We start from the raw sequence: 20,248 nt of genomic DNA on the forward strand, positions 1-20,248 counted from the left end.
GATGAAATATTAAAAGAAAATTAAAAATTAGGTTTAGGCTGGAAATATTCTTCTTTTTAATAGAGAAATAAGAATTCTACCTCCCAGGCATTATGCTTGGAGCTTTCCAAAATTTTCTTAAGCAGCATGTTTTCTTAAAATTTCATGTCCTCTTCTAAGAGATACCAGATTATAACAGCTTTTATAGGTAGATTATACCTAACCTGTCTTTATAGCAATGACTGTTTTAACTTATATCATCCAATCATTTTATTTCAGAGTATTTCTCCTTAAAACCAAGTCATAAAGTATTTCAACACGCTAAAAACTTGGAGATGTTAAAAGTAATAATCCTGTACATGACTATTAAAAATACAAGATAACTGATAAGAGAAACTTTAATCATAAATACTATACCTAAATTCATCCTACAAAGAGTGGTCTAGTATGTAGCAAAGTTGAACTTCAAATTCATTTCAGCCTTGTTCACAGTTCCTTTATCTTTTGGTTTAATTTTACAAAGTCAGTATTTCCAACACCATAAGTTCATCACCTCACTCATTACCACAAGAAATATTTCATATTCATTAAGTTGCCTTCCTTCTACCTTAAGAAAAGGAGCTTATCCACTCTTGAAATTATTATTCTTTTATCTGAACAATTAAACCATTTTACAAATTACTGTATTTTATTGACCTTGATGTTAGCATAGTTCTGGTTGAATCATTACACATCAAACCACAGCTTTTAAATGCAGAAAGATATTTCACACATTCACAAACTCTTAACTATTAAAATTGTAAAGTCACACATTTGCTTAATGCATCCACACAAAAATTACCCCAGCCTACAAAGTTAACTAAGCAATGTTAGTTAAGATCCTAATAGGATTCAAACTATCCTGGTCAAAACAAAGTTTATGAACTTGGTTATGGTCTTGAAATCTTTACATACAGAGTTTCAGTTTGCTGAGAATTAAAGTCCATACTGAAACTTTCAAACTGGACTGAAATTAACTCTTGTTAGGAAAAAAAATGAGAAATTTTAAATGACTTTACAATTATCCTAATAAATTACCTAGAGAGCTATGCCAGAGAGAGAAAGCAGAAAAATACCCAGAGCAGTTGGAGGATGGAGATGGGGGTGGGAAGTTTTAGCCACTGAACTTCTGCCCTTTAGTGTGATAAAAGCCCCCAAATTCCACATGAACTCGGCCCCTGTCAGCCCTGTGGTATGTGCCACAGATCTTACCCTCCTGAGCAAAAGCAGAAGAATGATCAAGGAACTGGGAAGCTGCTCGTCCAGCTCTGGGAGCCAGCCCACCGCACTGCAGGAGAGCAGCTGCGGCAACCAGCCGGCTCTGCCTGCAGCTTCCTGCCTGGCCTCCTCTACAGAAGCTAGGATTTCCCTCCGAGCCTGAGAGGAGACCCAAAGACAAGGCTATTACACACTGGTTTTGTCACCACAGTCTTTCAGCATCACCTCCTGGAGAGGACAACAAAGGCGGAAAGGACCCCTCCCCGATTGTTTTCTAAAGAAAGGAGTTTGACCTAGACGCCCACACAGGGCCAGTGCACAAGAGGCTCCACCCTGCCTCTGCAGCACCCAAGTCCCCTGCCTCCAGCAGCAGTGAGACAGACCATACCAGCGTTTTGCTGTCCGAAAAGAGTTTACTTCTCTTGCCAGACTTTTTTTTTTTTTTTTTTTTTTTTTTTTTTTTCTTTTTTTTTTTTTTTGCCTAAGAATTGTCACTTTTGAAAAAAAAAAAAGTGTGAGAACAAGGAGAACTAATGGTGTTGTCTTGGATGAAATCACAGAGATAGTTGAACAAAGCAAAGGGACACTTTCCTAGGCATTCTCACACTGTGCCAACATTTAAATAACAGATCAAATGACTGGCTCCAACCCTCAGACAGGTGGAAGTCCCATACTGAAAATATCTTAGCCAATGCTTCAAGATACCACGCTCCTACCACCCGCCTACGTGATTGTCATTTTTTTTTAAATAAATAACTACAGTTTTATTACCTGTACAGCAAATAAAAAGTGCTTTTAAAATTATCAACCTTACATACAGAAAAAATCTGTTAACTTTCATTTTAACTGCAGAACATTATACTTTATAAATATTCATTTTCCCAGGAGACTGAATAAATTCTTCCCACAGAGAAGTACTTTAAAAAAAAAATGAGACTCTTGTTTCTTTTATTCTGAGATTACCAAGATGTATAAATGAATTGTCAGTGCCTATGGAGACTACCAGTGTTATTTTAGGTAGCTATAGCTGAGTACTTCCTATATCTTCATCTCTTTACCTGATCAAGATGTTTGAGGAGAGCTGGAGGATAGCTCAGTGGGTAAGAGTGACTGCTGTGTACATAAGAAGACCTGAGTTCAAATCTCCCCACCTCAAGAAAAGCCAGGGGTGGTCACGGGTACCTGTAGTTCTGCATGGTGGGCAGAGATAGGGCGAAGAGATCAGATCCCTGGGGCTCTCAGGCGGAGCAAGCTGGCAGATTTGCAGATCAGTGAGAATGAATCCCTACTGAAGGAAGAAGGTGAGGGGTGATGAAGGCAGTCGATGTCATCCTCCGGCCTCCCACGTGTAAGTTCTGTGAGAGTGGATGCTTTTCACCCAGTTGGCTTAATATATCACCACGATACATTTATTTGATATTTAATAAAAAAAAGTTTTAGAACAAAAACTCTGCCATCTTCCCCATCCCTTCCTGAGAACTAATGACTTGTTGGAAGAGGGGTGTCATTTTCTCTAATTAATGTGGCTACTGGAGGGCTAGGTGGGAAGAAGGGGTTTGTGGGAAAATGAAGGGGGTGCTAGAAGGCAATAGGGGATGAAAATAACCGCAATCTAGCACATGTATGTAGAATAGACATGCAAATTAATGGAGGCAATCAGGAAACAGGGAGAAAGCAGACAAAAAAGAAATCAAACATGGAATGTGTTCAAACCTTCTCTGCTGGGCTCAGAGCCACACTGCCTTGTGGGTCCGCTGCCAGCTTGGAGTTTAGCCTAAGCTTTGGGCAATGAGTGAATGGCTGAAATGTGGGACAGCTCCACTGTCACATGCCCCCAAAAGGGCAGAGAGGACTTCTTCAGCGCATAAACAGTTCTTTCTCACACTTCCCCAGAATCCCACTTTTGAGTTAAAACCTACTGATACAAACAGCTATTTCTGACTTTTTTGAACCAGACGCTAGCCGAAGTAGGTACACTAACAAAGCACTCAACACCGCAGGAAAAGAAGATCTAGAATAACAAATTAACGGGGAAAGTGAAGCATTTGAAGACACTCCCTCAAATGCCATTCATAGACAAGTCATGGATTAGAGCATGGATCAGGGTGGGCTGCAGATCAGTGAGCTCTGCTCTGATAGGTGAAGAGACTATGTGTAGCAGAAGAGGAGCCGGAGAGGGAGGGATCAAGTGAGCGAGGCTAGAGTTAAGAATGATATTTCATTTGTGAAGCAGCATGGGGACAAGCCTTCCGGGAACAGGCAGCTCCTATTCAAAGGAGTTGGAGGAAAAACCAGACTGAGTGGAACCAGCATGTGCAGGACTCTGAATACAGGTTACAATGTTGAGTCTATATATTAAAGGCTTTTGAACAATTGACTGGATTGATAAAAAAAAGTATCAATGTTAGGATTCTGGATGCCAAATACCCTCAATTTTTAACAATGTGAGCAGAAATTATTAGATTTAAAATGTGACGTTTCTATTTAGTCAAGATTTTGCTAATGTGGATTTTACTGTGAAATATGAAACACACACACTACATTGACGCATTGACTTCTATGTTGTTACATATGTTGTGTGCCAACAACAAGGATATTCTTTAAAATACACAATCAGGTCCTAGATTACTGGACTCAAAGAAAAAGCTAATGAAATACCCATGCTTCTTAACAAATCATGCTCAGCAAAACTTCCAGAATTTTTGTATAATTTAACCTGTTCTTCCAAACGTATAGCATTTCCTCAGAGTTCACATTTTAGTTTCCAAAGTCTAATCTAATTAAGCCTTTTCTACAGCAGACTCTTCATGGCTGAACCCTGGTGCACTCTCTTCTCCAATGGCGGTGCTGAGAGCCACAGGGACTCACTTAGCTGATGACTTCTTTACATACTTTCTTAAGAAGCTGTCACAGCTAACTGCTGGATTCCCCCTCCCCCCAGCATTTAGTTTAGCTTTAAAAAAGCTAAAAATCTTTTAAAGGTCCTTATCTATAAGAAATGGCAGAAAAGAGAAGAGCCATGGTTTACTTCCTAGGTGTTCTTCAGCTTCTACTGGCATACGTGACTTTATTCTTCAGTAAAATTACACACTGACGTTTTGATGAATGCTGCAGAGGGGAGGTTTGTTTTTTGGTTTTTTGGTTTTTTGGTGCTTTTTTTTAAAGGTCTCATTTGCCACTGGGCATCTCAGAGAAGGTCAAGCATGTGAACAGCACATCCTATACCTTTGCAGGATTCTGCTGCAGTCTGGGAAGCCGTCAACATCCTGAACCTTACAGAATCATAGAGTGTGACCGAGTTACCTGTACAGCACAGAGAAACTGCTTAAACAGCCATGGTGAACAGGGAGCTCAGCTGTCTTATGACTGTGACATGCAGGGAGCAAGTGAATTAGTGCATTCTGGGGTCCATTGTGAGTGCCGGCAGACATCAGAGAGGAGCTGACAGCTCTTGAAAATCATTCCCCTGCCTGGCAACATGAGAACCTTCACTCCCCTTGTCTAATAGGACAGGACACAGAGTTGCACTGGCCACACAATTCCTGCGACAAAGTAATGCTATCATTTAAACAACAGGTTTTAAAATAATTCCAATTATACCTGGAGAGGGATCTCTTTGAATACATTTATTTTGGCTGAATGCATCACATATTCATATATTTGAAGCAGAAGAGTATTTCTAAACAGAGATTAACTTGTTCCCAATTTCAATTTGTGATTTATTTTCATCTGGAAATTCCATCTTCCTGATTTTTACATTTATGATATAATGTGATATCTCAGATTTTGCGGGGGCCTTGTGTGTGTGTGTGTGTGTGTGTGTGTGTGTGTGTGTGTGTGTTGGGGTAGGTAAGCCTGTGTCAGTGACTCTGCTATGAAAATTAAAGCTAGGTAATACCTGCCTTCAGAAACGAGCTTGCCTTATCCTATAGTGGGAAAACGCAGGCAATGACTACCCAGAAGAGATTAGTGGGGCCTGAGGATAGGTGGATTCAGCTGAGAGAGGTCCTGTAACAACTAGGTCCCCAGGGGCTTTGAGGCTTTTGGAATGCCTGCAGTACTGCATAAGCTCTGAGATCTGATACACAGCCTGACACACTAGCATGCATCTGGAACTCTAAGTTGGGGGAACGGGAGACAGAGATGGCTGAAATCTAAACTTCAATGACAGGCAGGAATAGAGGGAGACACCTGACGTTGATCTCTACATGCAGGAACACACATGTATGCACACCCACATTCACACATAAAAATACCTAAATGAATGAATGCACACACACACACACACACACACAGAGAGAGAGAGACAGAGACAGAGACAGAGACAGACAGAGAGACAGACAGAGAGACAGAGAGACACACACTCACATAAAAGGTAAAACTAAAAATGAAAATAGACCTATACCTTTGAAGACATTTCCAGTGTAAAGAACCCTTGTACAGAGAAAAACAAGACTTCACATACATTTATGAATATGTGTTAGGAGTCATGTTTGAAAAGAGCTATGAGCAATAGAGTATGCCCCCAAGATGCAGAGATTTGGGGCATGGAGCAGCAACTAGTAGGCTGGAAACGAGATTAGAAACCAGGAAGGGTCTTGTATCCAAAATAGAAGTTTTGATTCATCCTGTATGTTTGGAAAGGAATGCTTCCATACCCCCAGGCATCGGTGTGGTTTGTTCTTCATTTCTCTATGGCACAAACAGAAAGCAAGCATTGCATCTTTTAGTTTATAGTTTGAAGCAAACCACAAAAGATTTGGAAATAATATAAATAATATTGTCTCCTGTACCTAAGATTTTGTACATAAGAATGTAACAAAATCTTTCAATATTCTTAGAAAGAACTATCAGATCTGTGCTACTGTAATTATTATCTGAGTATTTCTACTCATAATGCTTACAATATGATTTACTTATCAGCTTCAGTATGCAGGCCCATTAGGATGACTCAAACTTCCATCTTCCTTTTAGAAGTTAGAACATTTTTGATTCCTACTATTCCATGGAGTTTTGGACTACAATATTTTTTAAGCTCACACATGTGTCGCCTGCAGGACAGTGCTGATAACCCATGACACTATACCGGTTTTTAAATAAATACTTAATTCACATTTTAAAAAAGGAACTATTAATATTCTATCATGAGAGAAAAGTAGAAAGCCACTCAGGGCGCAAAAAACGTTTTCCCTGACTTTGGAGTCAGGAAAGCCTGCATCTTTGGCTGTTTCTCAGGCCTCCCGCCTCCCTGCCCTGTCCTAATTTGCAGCATTCCACACCACTAGACACTAACAACCCAGAGCTGCCTTTGGCTGTTCAATGAAAGACCGTCACATCATGACAAACACACAATCCCTTCCTCCCTCGCAAGAGTGACACATTATTCTGAGCACGTCTTCGCTGGGCTTTCATTGCACTGCCAAGGTCCCCCTGAGTGGGAAGGGGTAAAAAGAGAGAGCAAAGATCCCACAACTTGTCTAGGCTGGGCAAGCAATGATTTGTGCCCTTATTTACAGGGTCTGACTGTCAGTGCCGATCTGCTTTCAGGCCTCGATTACATGTGATAAGGGCTGACCTTCTGTGCGTATTCACACATTATGAACTCATGGAGAGCAGGCAGGACACAAAAGTCCTTCAGATGTTCTGGACATCAATCAAACTCACAGCATGGAGCCTGGAGACTTTTCTTCCATTTACTCGGGGAGAGGAAGGGGGACAAGGCAGACTTAATAAAGTTTAAAGCTATGCCACACTACGTTTGGGAAGACCATTGTTATTAAAAGGGTGCTGTTTAAAATAATTCTCTGTAGTTACCACTAGCAACATAAAAACTCCTCACACAAATATAAACAACCAGACTTTGTTCCTTCTTTAAAAATCTCAAAACTTTTACTGTAAACCAGTCTTAACAGCCTTAGCCGACAGCTTCCCTCTACCCCCCTGAAGATATTCACCGAGGATGGACTTCAAAAACTAAATAGGTACATTTTCATGTAAGAGAACTATAAGTAAAACTTTGCTGAGACATTTACATAGGTAACAGAGAAAACCACACTTATAGGAAACACTTTGAACATCTTAGTATAAACTGGGCCAGCAGTACATGGTCGGAATTGTTTTCCATTTAAAACATACGCTGTTTTTAAAATACAAGAACTCTAGTGGTATGAGTAGATATATCTTCTGACACAGGCTGCAACATTGTTCTTCTACCATTGTATTTGATACTCACACACATGGAGAGAGAGAGAGAGAGAGATACAGAGAGAGAGAGAGAGAGAGAGAGAGAGAGAGAGAGAGAAAGGGAGCAAGAGAGAGATGCCATAATGTATAGAAACTGGGAGTGATTAATTCTATGAGCACCAGCACAAGCAAATGTATCAAAGCAATATGCTTCAAGAAGTCATTGATAAAATGCTATCTCAAATCAATCATCATTTACCTAGAGAACATAGACTATTTCTTGAGAACCACGCTATGAATATGCATGGCCTATGCATCTCTCTCCTTTTTCTTTCTCTCTCTCTCTCTCTCTCTCTCCCTCTCTCTCTCTCTCTCTCTCTGTGTGTGTGTGTGTCTGTGTCTGTCTGTCTCTCTGTCTCTCACACATACATACACAGATGTGCATGCGCATAATCAAGGGTTTAAACAGCTACGTGCAAGTCAACAAAGCAATGAGGCATTTGAAAAAATGGGAAGAAAATTAAAAGCATCTGAGACAATTAAACTACCAAATACAATTAACTGAACTAATTGTTAAGAAGAAACAGCCAGGCGTCAGAATGTTTCCACTGTGCACCATCCACGTACAGGTATTCAATCCCTACTTTCTTTCCTGTGTTACTCTGCAAACAGAGTACAATGGCAAATCTGCACCCTAATCATAGACAACCAAGTGAGGTAATATCTGAGATGATTCTGTCATTAATCACTTAGGGAAAAACAATCATTTACCAAATATGAAAGGGATATGAATCATTTACCAAATATGAAATTTGATATGAAATATCAAATGGAAGGAAAGAATCTTGACCAGAGCATGGAGGTGAAGAACCCAGGGAAGATGAGTTTACAATCTCCCAATGAATGTAATGCAAGTAGAACACTGTGTGATGGCTGTAATATGTGCTTTATGGGGAGCCCTTGTAGGCCCCATATTATATCCCTAATACACTTCCACATCTAGTCCTCACCCTGTGTGGTAGGTAGCTACACTTCTGTATGCAGATGAGACCACTGTGAGCAAATATGTAAGCGACGTATGGGTAATAGATTCAGACACCTATGATTCAGAGGTGAGAACCACTATGCTTTGATTCTGTAAGAATATTTGAGGCAGACATCATCCCTTTGGTAGCTGGAGGCCCCAGATCCTCTTGGAGGTTGGTGAGATCCCAGAATGAAGCATAACAGACAGCTGGAGGAGAGGAAGGTTCGATGGTTGTATGAATGGAGAGAAGGCTGACACCCATGCCCCTGGAATCCACAGTGGTGTAACAACAGGTCAGCCAGGTCAGATTCATTCAGAGTTGGAACTCCTCTCAACAGTATGTGAATCATTTATAAGAATAATTGTGTCGGGCGGTGGTGATGCATGCCTTTAATCCCAGCACTTGGGAGGCAGAGGCAGGTGGATTTCTGAGTTCGAGTCCAGCCTGGTCTACAGAGTGAGTTCCAGGACAGCCAGGGCTACAACAGAGAAACCCTGTCTTGAAAAAGAAAACTACAAAAACAAAAAAAAACAAAACAAAACAAAAAAAAACAAACAAAAAAAAGGAATAATTGTAATAAAGTACTAACATTATCTTAACTAGATGATGTGTTCTATAAACCTTCTTGACCACTTTCTCTCTAATCATGCAATCCACCACCATTCTCACAGGAGAAGGCGGCGCTTTGTGCTTGAGAAGACTCACTTTCTCTTCCCCTTGAGCGACTCTGTGTGATGAGAGGCAGTGAGCCAGCATTCTAGGCTTGGGGGAAGAAGCAAGACTGAGTCTCCAGAACGGTGGAGGGAGGAGTACTTTCTCTTGTTTAGGAAACAGTTTTCTGAAGATGTACTTTGCTTCAGTTACAGAAAACTAACTCGTAAACGCCTGTTTGCTGCTGTCTGTATGCCTGTCGGTTTAATTAAAAGCGTAAGATGCACTGTAACATGCACTACCTCGTCACCTGAACTCTGGAGTAGGCTCACTCTGACACCCCCAAGTCCCTGTGTCAAACTGCCCTTTTAGGGGCTCCATTTTAAAGGCTTTCCAAGGCCCCTGTCTGTCTTCCTTACAAAATTTGTGCCATGGCATCCTTGTACAGAAATTCATAATCTCCACAAGCCAAACTAGCATGTTTCCCATGCTAGTCAATGACAAAGAAGATAAGGAAAGTCCTACTAGGTCTCTTAGGATCACCTTCTCTCCCTGGTCTCTTAGGATCACCATCTCTCCCTCAGCCTAAAGTCAGATATGCATGAGACTCACGGAAATCCAATGTGCCCCAATGAAGAAAGCTAAAATAAAATTTAAATGGGGATTCCATTATTGAAAGAATTACATTTTATCTTCTTTATTCCCGCAATTGCCCTTGGAGCTTTGAGAAGGAGCATCCAGCACACTAGTACAGTCCAGCTCTTGATTAAACATCTTAAGGGCGGTGCTCAGGTTGTCTGTACATACGCCATAGGAAGATATCACCTAGAAACCCGGGTTTCTACAATTTGAAAAGTATCTAAGCATAAGTTTGTAAAGTAGAACTGAAAACATTATCAATGATGAAATTTTGGTCTTGTTTAGCAAATACTCTTCTTTCTATAGATAATAACTATATACTATTAAATAATGAAATACATGCATCATACATTTATTAGTAAACTTGTCTTAAAACAATCTTCAAAAATTAAGGTGAAGAAAAATACAAGGGTTTGAGGAAGACAATTTTTATTGAAAGTTATGTTGAAACTCAGTACATATAAAAATGCTCTCATGTAAAGGCAGCAATGATGTCATAATTTTGGTTTAGATTTACAACATGCTAAATTTCTTAATATTCCCACAGCTGAGTGTCTATATTATACTATTTCCCCTCATGGCAGATGGCTGACAGCTTACTGCCTGAAAACATATGGTGTCTATCTCTTTAGCAGGTGTGCATTTGTGTGCTGTGCTGACATACACCCCTCCCCTTAGCTCCCCTTCACCTGTCTTCAGATTCAAAACATAGTTTTGTACAATTTTGAATTGTTGTCTGTGTAAAAAGTAACCATTCTTGATCACCTCATTAATGCCAGATTCTGCACAAGAGGTTAGAAGTTTTAGAAGACTGAGGTTTGGTGTGGCATTTACCAAGCAAGATTGTGTTTTGGTTTTGGTTTTGTTTTGATGTATAAATTTTTTTCCACCACAGAATATTACAATAGAGGGGAAAGCTGGACTTTGACCTTCATAGAGCTAAGCACTAAGCTGAGATCCAGAAATCCATTCTGTCAGTGGCATTACAGTAACCTCAGAAGACATCCAACATGCACAAAATGGTAGAAGCAAGATGTTTATATTACAGAACTAAGGGAAAGCAATATTGATAATGACATCAGATACAACTAGGGATACATTGACACAAAATCCTATCTCTAGTAGTCCTGGAGGAAGACAAGGAGCTGAGATTCCCATCCCTGTCAAGCACCCTGCTACGTGGTCATTATGAAATCAGCTCAGTCTATCTTTCATTGCAGTCAGGACTCCATGTGGTGAAGACTGCAAAGGAACGTCCAGCCAGACAGTGAAAACGTAGACAAGCAGTGAGTTAGCCTAAGGATTATGCCAAATGAAACATTCAAATTCAATCTTAACCAAAATGAGTAAAGCTTGTATTTATCCAGATGATTTCAGGCCTATTAAGACAGCCATGTGATCTAACCCATCACCATCACTTCCACTCAGAGGTCCTTCAGAGGTTTCAAAGGGCCAGCCAGTCTCATTAGCACCTCCACCAGGATGTGTGAAGACACAAGCCCCGGGAGGAAGTTCCACAGGGCTAGCTTCTTTCCAATCAGTTGTCACAAAGTAGTTCCTTTTCATTGGAGTGAAGTCAAAGGGAACAGAAACTAAGGACAGGACAAAACTGTCTGCTTCGCTCCATGGGCCTAGGCCATGGGCCCTGGACATGCTTCCTACTGTCTTATAACACATCTCTGTATTGATCTCCACCCTATCACATTCTAGAACAGCAGAGGGAAGTGAAGCCTTTGTGAATTGTGTGTTTACATTATCTTCATGTTGAGACAGAAAATATCAGAGAGCTGCCATCTTGCCACAACTTACTCTGATACCCTGTAAAGTCCCCTGGATGCTGTCACACTCCTGTTAGAGCCTCGCTTCATTCTCTTTCAGCAAATGTATCCCTCATGTTCTGGCTCCCAGCTCTGTGACGTCTCAGTCCCTAGCTGAGAACTCTGCTTCCAGATCCTATAACTTTCTTCTCATCTCAGACAAGCCTTGGCTTCAATATGGCCTTCTCAATAATGCCTACCTTTCTACTACCATGGAACACTCCAAACATACGCTAACCGAGGGGTAAATCTGCTTTGCTGTTGTATTCTACAAAATAAAGCATCGTCTAACCACTACATAATTTATTTATTATGATATTTTTATTGTTTGCAAAACATCTCCTCACAGCCTCAGTGGAAGAGGAGGAAGCCAAGAGCATTCATCCCTGCCCAGTGTGCTAACTGCTGTTCTATAAGCACTAGACACAGTAACATAGGCAGTGCTTGAAAGGTCTCTGGCATTCTTTATCAAGTCCCATGCTTTTCTGCCAGTGATTAATCATATCTCAATGACTTTTCCTTGCAAGTTCCTACTTATCCTCTAGCTTCTTCACTTACTCATCTAATAAATTACTTCTTAATAGCATCAAGAAGTCATGTTTCTAATGTTCAAACCAGTTAATGCTGGGCACAGTGTCTACTTCCCTCCTCAAGATCCTCAGTCATTTGAGTATAAAGCGAATAACTTTCATGAGCTGGGCATCTCCCAGAAACCTTTCCCTGGGATTTTCATGGTGAAGACCTGGCTGTCCAAGTTCCTTCATTCATTTACCACAGCACAAGGGACTTTGATTTTTTTCCCAAAAATCTCTCTTCTTAAATGTATGCTTTATACTATTTGGCTCTGAGTTTACATAGTGTTGAACACTGAGGTAAATCTTTTCCTGAAAGAATACTTCCTATTTCCAAATATCCCTATTTTTCCTACTACAGCTCAAATCCAACCTCTGTCAGAAAGTAGTTACTGTCATCCCTTATAGCATCTTTCTGAATGCTAGATACATTTTATTCAGTTAAGGCAAAACTCTGAGAACGCAAAGGCTAAACATGCCAAGCACTCCTTGTCCTTACGTCTGATCTAGGACCCGGAAAGAGGACTGAAATCTCTGAGTAATGTCCATCTGTCCCAGGATTTGGAAAACACTAACAAGGACTCCAATGTGTTCATTCTGACTGCTGAGTGTGGAAGAAGGGGCCACACTCAGTGCCTAGAGACACAACACTAGTTTCTAAGTATGGCATGAGCATGAAGTGACATAAACTTGACATAAGCAATGCCAGACGGAATGCCCAGGAAAGTTCTAGAAACTGTGGAATACTTATGGGAAGGAACTTTCATTATTCTTCTTGGCTTTGCCTCTCCCAAGCTTGGTTCTTTTATCTTTCTGCATATTCTATGACTTAGCAAATGTTCTTTGAATAAATTTCTTTTCTACATAAATCTACAGTGATTGGTTTCTGTCACTTTCAAATGAAAATTTTGAAAATAAATACCCAGAAAACATTTTTAAAAAGCAAAGGAATTACAGTCAATTTTTTTTGTTAATGAAGATTAGCAATAATTTGATAGTATAGGGTAAAAAATGTAGAGGCTCCTATCTTTAGTCTATCTACCACTTTAAAGTTCAATAACTTTGCTTCTTTCCTGTTTCATAATTAAGGTTTCTCTTGTTATTTAGCATAAACACAATTCCAGACACAGGAGACACAAATGACCAGCTCAAGTTCAATGGTTCACTGCACATGAATATCCATAAATACCTCTTGACAGCCTTGGTGGTATAATGAACCTTGCAATTACTCAGCAGGCCATTGCCACAATACATGAACATAATGCTCCCAACCTCAAAAAAAATTCTACAAATAACACCAACCAACTGTTAAACTTCACAGAGAGCTTTTGGAAGTTAATGAAATTGCAACAGTGCCTCTGAGACATGTATATATTTTCAGGCAGTTTCCCCTTGAGCAGCAATGCACATGGGAAAGAATGAATGGAGAAAGGTGTTGACATTATATACAATTGGGAGATGCCAATTAGCAGACCACTCCTTCAAAATGACACCAGTTAATTCCAGCATGTGCTCTCAGAGGGGAAGGGCCTCCCTCTTAGGAGAATGTCACCTCTGCATTGTCTTTAGGAATGTCTCCCCACCATCCTGTTTGGCCTCCCAGGGAAATGTCCTGGACCTTCTGTTGCCTATGCACCAAAAGGGAGATCTTCATTAAGAAAAATCATTTCAATAGCAGCATGCTTTCCTTAACTCTAGGACTGAGTTATCTTTATCACACTCTATGGCGTTGAAGTTGTCAAGGAAATAGCAATGGACCCATCAAAGATCATGAACACTAACACCAAGTGTAGATTACGAAAGACATTACATGTGCGTATCCACAAAGCCATTTACCTCACCAACTTAATTGTCTGTGGGTCTGAGCATTAAAGCACAAGACACAGAGTGAAAAGAATTATATAGTAAATAAGATATTAATTTTGTCTCATTTTTCCCAGTCTAAAAGCCAAGGACACTGAGTATGAGTAACAACTGAACTCTGAGTTATTGCATTATAAATAGCCACTCTGTACTGTTTTCATCATAAAGCGTTTACTGTGTTGTGGGCACTTTTAGAATAGGTTCCTCAGGATGGTTCAACGTTTATCATCCATTTCAGAAAGAAAAATGAATATTAAAGCAAGCAGAGTTCTCCCCTCAATAACACACCCTAGAGAAAAGCATTCAGTATGCAATGATAAGAAGAACCACCACATCTTAATCTGGTAGTGGGTTTAACATTCCAAACTCCAAGAAACTAACTTGTAAAAATTATTCATATTTCTTCTTCTCACCAAATTTTGATTTCTTTAGAATGGTATTTACCTGAATATTTTAAAGCTAAAAATACCTTTGATAATTTCATACATCAGAATACTGTATTGGCATACTTTTCATACCCTTCTTTCCTCCCTGATATACCTTACATGTTCCTCTATTATATATTCATAAACTTTCACATTTGATACATACATATAAACATATATACAGGCAACATACAACCTACTGGGTCCATTTAGTATTTCTCATACATATATATGTTTAGGGTTGACCACATGGAATTAGATAACCTATCAGGAAGCTTATCCTTGGAGAAAATTGATTGTCTTAGCAGTCATCAATTAACTGTAGTTCTTCATTTCAGGATGAGACCTTGTGAAATTTCCCCAGTCATATAGGCAAGTCAACTGATGTCACAATTATTCAGGGTTTTTTTGGTTGTTATTTTGTTTTTTAGGCAGCCATATTGTTGAGATTTCATGATGTGGTTACCCTCTCATGTCTAGAAGACACTATTTATTTCCAGGCATCTGGGTCCTCTAGCTTTTACAATTATCCCATTTCCTTTTCTGTAACTTTTCTGCTGGCTTATGTGTAGGGGTTACATTATAGATGTGTCAGTTGGGGTTGGGAACCCCATGATCACTTAGTCTCTGTATTTTGACAAGTTGTGGGTCTTTGAGTTTCCATTTACTATAAGGAGTAAATCATTCCATTTGATGAGGAATGAAAGCTACACTAACTGTGAAAGCAAGAATAAGAATTTCAAAATTGTTAGGAAAAAACACATAGAAAATGGCAGTAATGCTTCTCCTCTGAGATCTTATGACCTCTCCAATCAATGGTAGTTGGCTATATTTATAGTACCAGGTATGACTTCCCTATTTATTGGGTCTTAGATCCAACTAGACAGGTGTTGATTACCCCAAGATATAAATGCCCCAAGACAGAAGTGCTAAGGATATCTTGCTAGGCCAGTCACTGGTTTGGCTTACAGGCTTTACATCTAGAAAGCTCTATTGATGTCTGATCTTTGCAGCATGAATAGCACCTTCTGAAACCATGAGAGCTAATCAAAGGAAGATCCCTCCAGGTCAGTTTTGGGTCTAAATCTCCAATAATCTTATGTCTGAAGTATGTTATTTCTTCAGCACTAGAGTCTTGACCAACACCTAACTTGAAATGTTTGGTGGGCTTTTGTTTTTTGTTACTCCATGGTTCTCATGGGGCATCCTTAGACCCCCCTGTGATATAATACCATTGCATGCATATATAATATACATATACATATGTATATGTATATATGTATATGTATACATACACACAGACACACACACATATAATAAAATTATATTTTCACATAGATTTTTTTCAAACATCCTTAGTGTTATTTACCCCTCTGCCCCCTTTCCCCAGTTAAAGCCCCCTGCCTACTTTCATTTTCCCTCCATAGCATCAGGGCTCTAATATCCCCTCTTCTTTTGATTTTAATAACAAAAACACTAAAGCAGATTAGGAAACAGAATATTCTAGGTTTGTAAATAATTCTTTTCATCATGTTCTATACATATGGGTACTTTATCTTCTGATCTAAAAGGATTATAATTTCTTAAGGGGCAGGCAAAGAAAAACTAAATTGGAATATAGGTAACTCCAAATGTTAGTGTTATGGCTTAAAACTCAAAACTTATTAATAACAACTTTATAAATGAAATATGCCCATAAATATGGGTTGAAGGCCCTGTCCCCAGCTGGCATTCCATATCTGGGGATATCTTAGGGTTGGGACATAAGAAGAGGAAGTAGCTAACTAGGGATGGGTCCTTGAGGGTACCTTGTCCCCTGTGCCTTCCTTTCTGTCTCCCTGCTTCAAATGTGAAGTGTTCCATTGTATAATTCCCCATCATGATAGAATGATGCCTTTGAAGCCCACTAAATTGTTTGTTAGGTAAAAGAAATGATTAACAGAGTTTGGAAAACTCTACCATTCATTTTATTTAAAAAATGTATACACATAAAAATAACTATAGCACACTTGACAATATTTAAAAAAAATTGCTTAGAGATAATTTTCACAATTACCAACTTTGATCCAAAACAATGGAAACTTGGTGAAAAAACTGGTGGTCTTAAAATTTATTAATATTAAGGGAATGGTTCCCTCTGGAAAATAAAACATACTAGTAATAATATTGAGAACATAGGACACCAAATGGCAGGAAACAGTAAGACTCATATTTAATGTGAGCAATCTATAAGGAAACAAAGGTGTTTTGAAAGAGGAAGAGATTTACAAATGTATGCTGAGGCTTCAGATTTCTATAATTGGAGGATTAATATGAATGCTGTAATGTACAATTGAATCATATGAATCATACATATGACTTAATGTGATAAATTAAGATATTAAGATATTATAATCTTCCATACAAAACACTAAAGCTGTGTTCCAAGTTCCATACAATGAACAAAGACATGCTGTGCACACGGATTACAGAAGCATCCTGGCAAGATGACAAGTTCACTTGTATCACATAAATGCACTACAAACGCATGCTAACTCAAAGGAAAAGTAAGCAAATTGGAAATAAACTAAACATCTTACATCTTAGCATTATTAAAACCACATCAAATCTTTGAAAGTCAGAGCAAAATCATAAGCCATGTTCTTTATCTTGATAAAGAATTTTGTGGTATATGGACAATTAAAAACATATTGCCATGAACTAAGGTTGATCAAAGCTCTATCACAAATACTTTTTAAAAAGTGACGTTACCTAATGAAGACAGTAATGTGTTTGAAAACCAGTGTAAAATACAAATGTTAACTCTACCCATTCTTTGTCTCCTTCTCCTGACTGGTGCTCAAACACAGTCATAGAGTAATTGTTCAGAACTCAATAAATATCACAAACAAGGCATATTCTCCTCTCACAAGTCTATTAGGACTTCTAGACTACATTTATTTTCCTCAGGTCTTATAACCAAGCTAAGGTATCAAGATCTACTAGCACTAGCTCCAAAATGAATTCTGTACTTAATCAAGAAATGCCAAACCCTAGACCCAGAAGTCATCATTAGGTACAACGTGCTTTCTCAAAGCAAAAGAGACAAAGTTGTTTGAACCTTTAATATGCAGAATATGCAGTGTACAAATATAAATTCTAATATGTCAGCTACTAAAATTATTGTTATACAAGCAGTTACATGTTTGGTCCTCAGAGATAGTTATAGAGTCAATATTTCTAAATTCAACAAAACTATTATTAAGGAGTATTACCCTACTGATTTTTAATATAATATAGATAGTGTCTAATGGAAAATGCCCTTGGTTTATGGTCATAGAACCAAATTCCACTGAAATTATGAGTAGGCCATCTAACCCCCCTCAGCATCAGCTCTTGCCATAAAACCAAACTCTTCTCATGCCTCATTGTACTGCCACACTGGACAACATAGTTAGTTGTCAATGCTTGTAACTTGTTAGATTCTGCAGAAAATTGAAGTCCACACTTACTCGCAAATGTGTATGAATTTGCATGTATTAAAATATAGTTGGTGTGAGACTTTTCATTTGTGATTATGCTTCATAGCCACATCCTAAAAATATATTGTACAATGCATGTAAACACATTTTTAAAAAGTGAGGTCTGAAGCCTTGCCAGTATTGCTTCTAGATCTGAGTTTAGTTCAAGGCTCTGTGACATAAGAGTTGGAAAGAACATACAAATACAAAACATTTCGCCATACTAGGAGGTGTTTTGGCAGGCACAAGCTTTCAGAAGGCTGAAGTCTCTGAGGAAAGGGAAGAAAATTATGCAGAAAAGTCTTTGGACTGGATGCATGTTCAAACTGGAAAGCTACTTGGTTGTGTTTATTTTTGAGACCTATGAGTTTCATGTTACCAGTGGGAAATATTCTCATGTTAGGGAGAATTAAATTGGGGAAAATCTCAATATGAAGCATAAATGTAATCATGAGACTTATAGGCTGCACTTTAAGGTTGTCAGATAAAAATCCCAAACCCAAAATGTTACATCATTGAACATTGTTTTGAGATCTGACATGACACTACAAGTGGAAAATTCCACACATAAACTTCTATGATCAGCTCCAGTCAAAGTGCAGGTGTGTAAGAAATACAGTATAAAATTACCTTCAGGCTACGTGTATGAGGTGTACATGAAGCATAATTAAAATTTCATGTTGGGACGTGATTCTCACACTCAAGATATGTGATTTTCCGTATACACATATTCCAAAATCCATAGGAAATCTGAAACATAACCTGGTTGTGAGCACTTGGATAAGAAATAGTCAACCTGCTCTGAATTTAAAAAATAAAGCAAGCATTTGTTATTTTAGCGCATACCCTGATGACAGGGAAGTTTTCATCTCTTACATCCAACATGAATTTTCACAAATGGTTGATAATATATAACTAAGCTTTCTAAACTTCTTCCATTTGAATTCCGTATATGCTCGAGAACTTTTTACATGACTCATGTATATATAAAGAAACATAAAACAGGTACACAAAGCAAATATTTACCAATGATAAGTCAAAAAGAGTTTTACTTTAAAACATTCTTTGGTATATGTAAATTTACCACCTACTAAAGATTAAAGCAACTCCGAACACAAATGACATAAACATGCTTGGAAATATTTACACCATGAATTAAATGTTGGTTGAATAGTTGATACTGCCGGGTAGGGAGGGAGCATCTTCAATGTTTTTCAGACTTGGTCAATATTTTAATTAGATAATTGTTGGTGCTGAGAAGGCAACTTGCAGAAATGGATAGCACTGGGTGGTAGCAGTTTACTTCGAGTTGATTCAGAAATTGCTTTGATTCTTAGTTGGGTTAACTAAACTCATCTGACTCTTAATGACATCGGAGAGTACTAAAACATTTGTTAATTAAAATTAATGTCTACAGGAGAAAAAACTTAGCACGTATTATGAAAACACCACCATTCAAAGGATATGAGAGTCTTCAGTCTGAGACCTGCGGGTGTAGGGTGTGCTCACTGCCACCATCATGACAGAACACATGGTGCCGTGTGCACATGGTCTGTTTCCCCTTCAGTGAAGTTACAACAAGCAGCAAGGGTAGCCTCTGCCAGAAATGCCTTGAATTCATTCCATGTTTGATATTGAATTCATTTCGATCCTTGTACATGCAGAAGTGTTTTTTCCTTTTCCAACGTTTCATGACCCCAGCATTTAGTTACACGACCATTTATGTGTTTGAGATCCAGTTTAAAAAGCCTGGGTCTATAACAGTCTTCCTTGCAACCAAAAGTATAGGATGCTTTATAAATACATCCTTCTCAGTCACTTAAACTAACAGAAGTTTCAAGACACATACTATTTTAACATCACTTTAATGAAGTTTTGATTAAAAAATTAATTTTCATAGCCTTTTTCTAAACTCAAATTTAAGAAAATATGCTCATGGAATGAACTCTTAGTACATGAGTTTTTTCAATGTCATAGAAATATAAACAATTTTCCCTTCATGCAACATAACATTAAAATTATAGACTAGCCATATTATGTGAACTTTTAAAAGAAGTGCCATGCAGGGCTGGCGAGATGCTGAGCCGTTAAACAGATACTACCCTTACAAAGAGCCCCAGTTGGCATCTCAGCATCTGCTTTCAACTGCTCAGAACTGCCTATCCAATCCCCTTCTCCGACCTCTACAAGCACAATACACATGTGCACAAGCCACACAGACATACACAAAGTCAAGGACAAACCTTCAATGAAGAATTAACATATAAACAGCAAAGTCACTTAGATTTCACAATATGCTTCGTTTACATCTTATGTCTCAAACTGAACATCTTT

The 20,248-nt window shown here is 38.6% G+C and overlaps 1 protein-coding gene across 11 annotated transcripts in view; it reads right to left on the reverse strand.

The window, feature by feature from the left end:
• The window catches only part of Bmpr1b (bone morphogenetic protein receptor type 1B), a 341,025-nt gene that overhangs the window by 94,594 nt on the left and 226,183 nt on the right, over positions 1 to 20,248 (reverse strand). Inside the window, exon 1 of one of the 11 annotated variants that reach the window (XM_031375677.1) lies at positions 1,231 to 1,373. The exons of 9 other annotated variants lie outside the window; for them this stretch is intronic. The gene's annotated coding sequence lies outside the window, so the exon portion shown is untranslated. Of the gene's footprint in view, positions 1 to 1,230; positions 1,374 to 20,248 lie in introns of those variants that run through there. One more of the 11 variants, XM_031375676.1, reaches the window with a different exon arrangement.

Source organism: Mastomys coucha, unplaced genomic scaffold (genome assembly GCF_008632895.1).
Source record: "Mastomys coucha isolate ucsf_1 unplaced genomic scaffold, UCSF_Mcou_1 pScaffold16, whole genome shotgun sequence".
In the NCBI taxonomy this organism is placed as follows: Eukaryota; Metazoa; Chordata; class Mammalia; order Rodentia; family Muridae; genus Mastomys; species Mastomys coucha.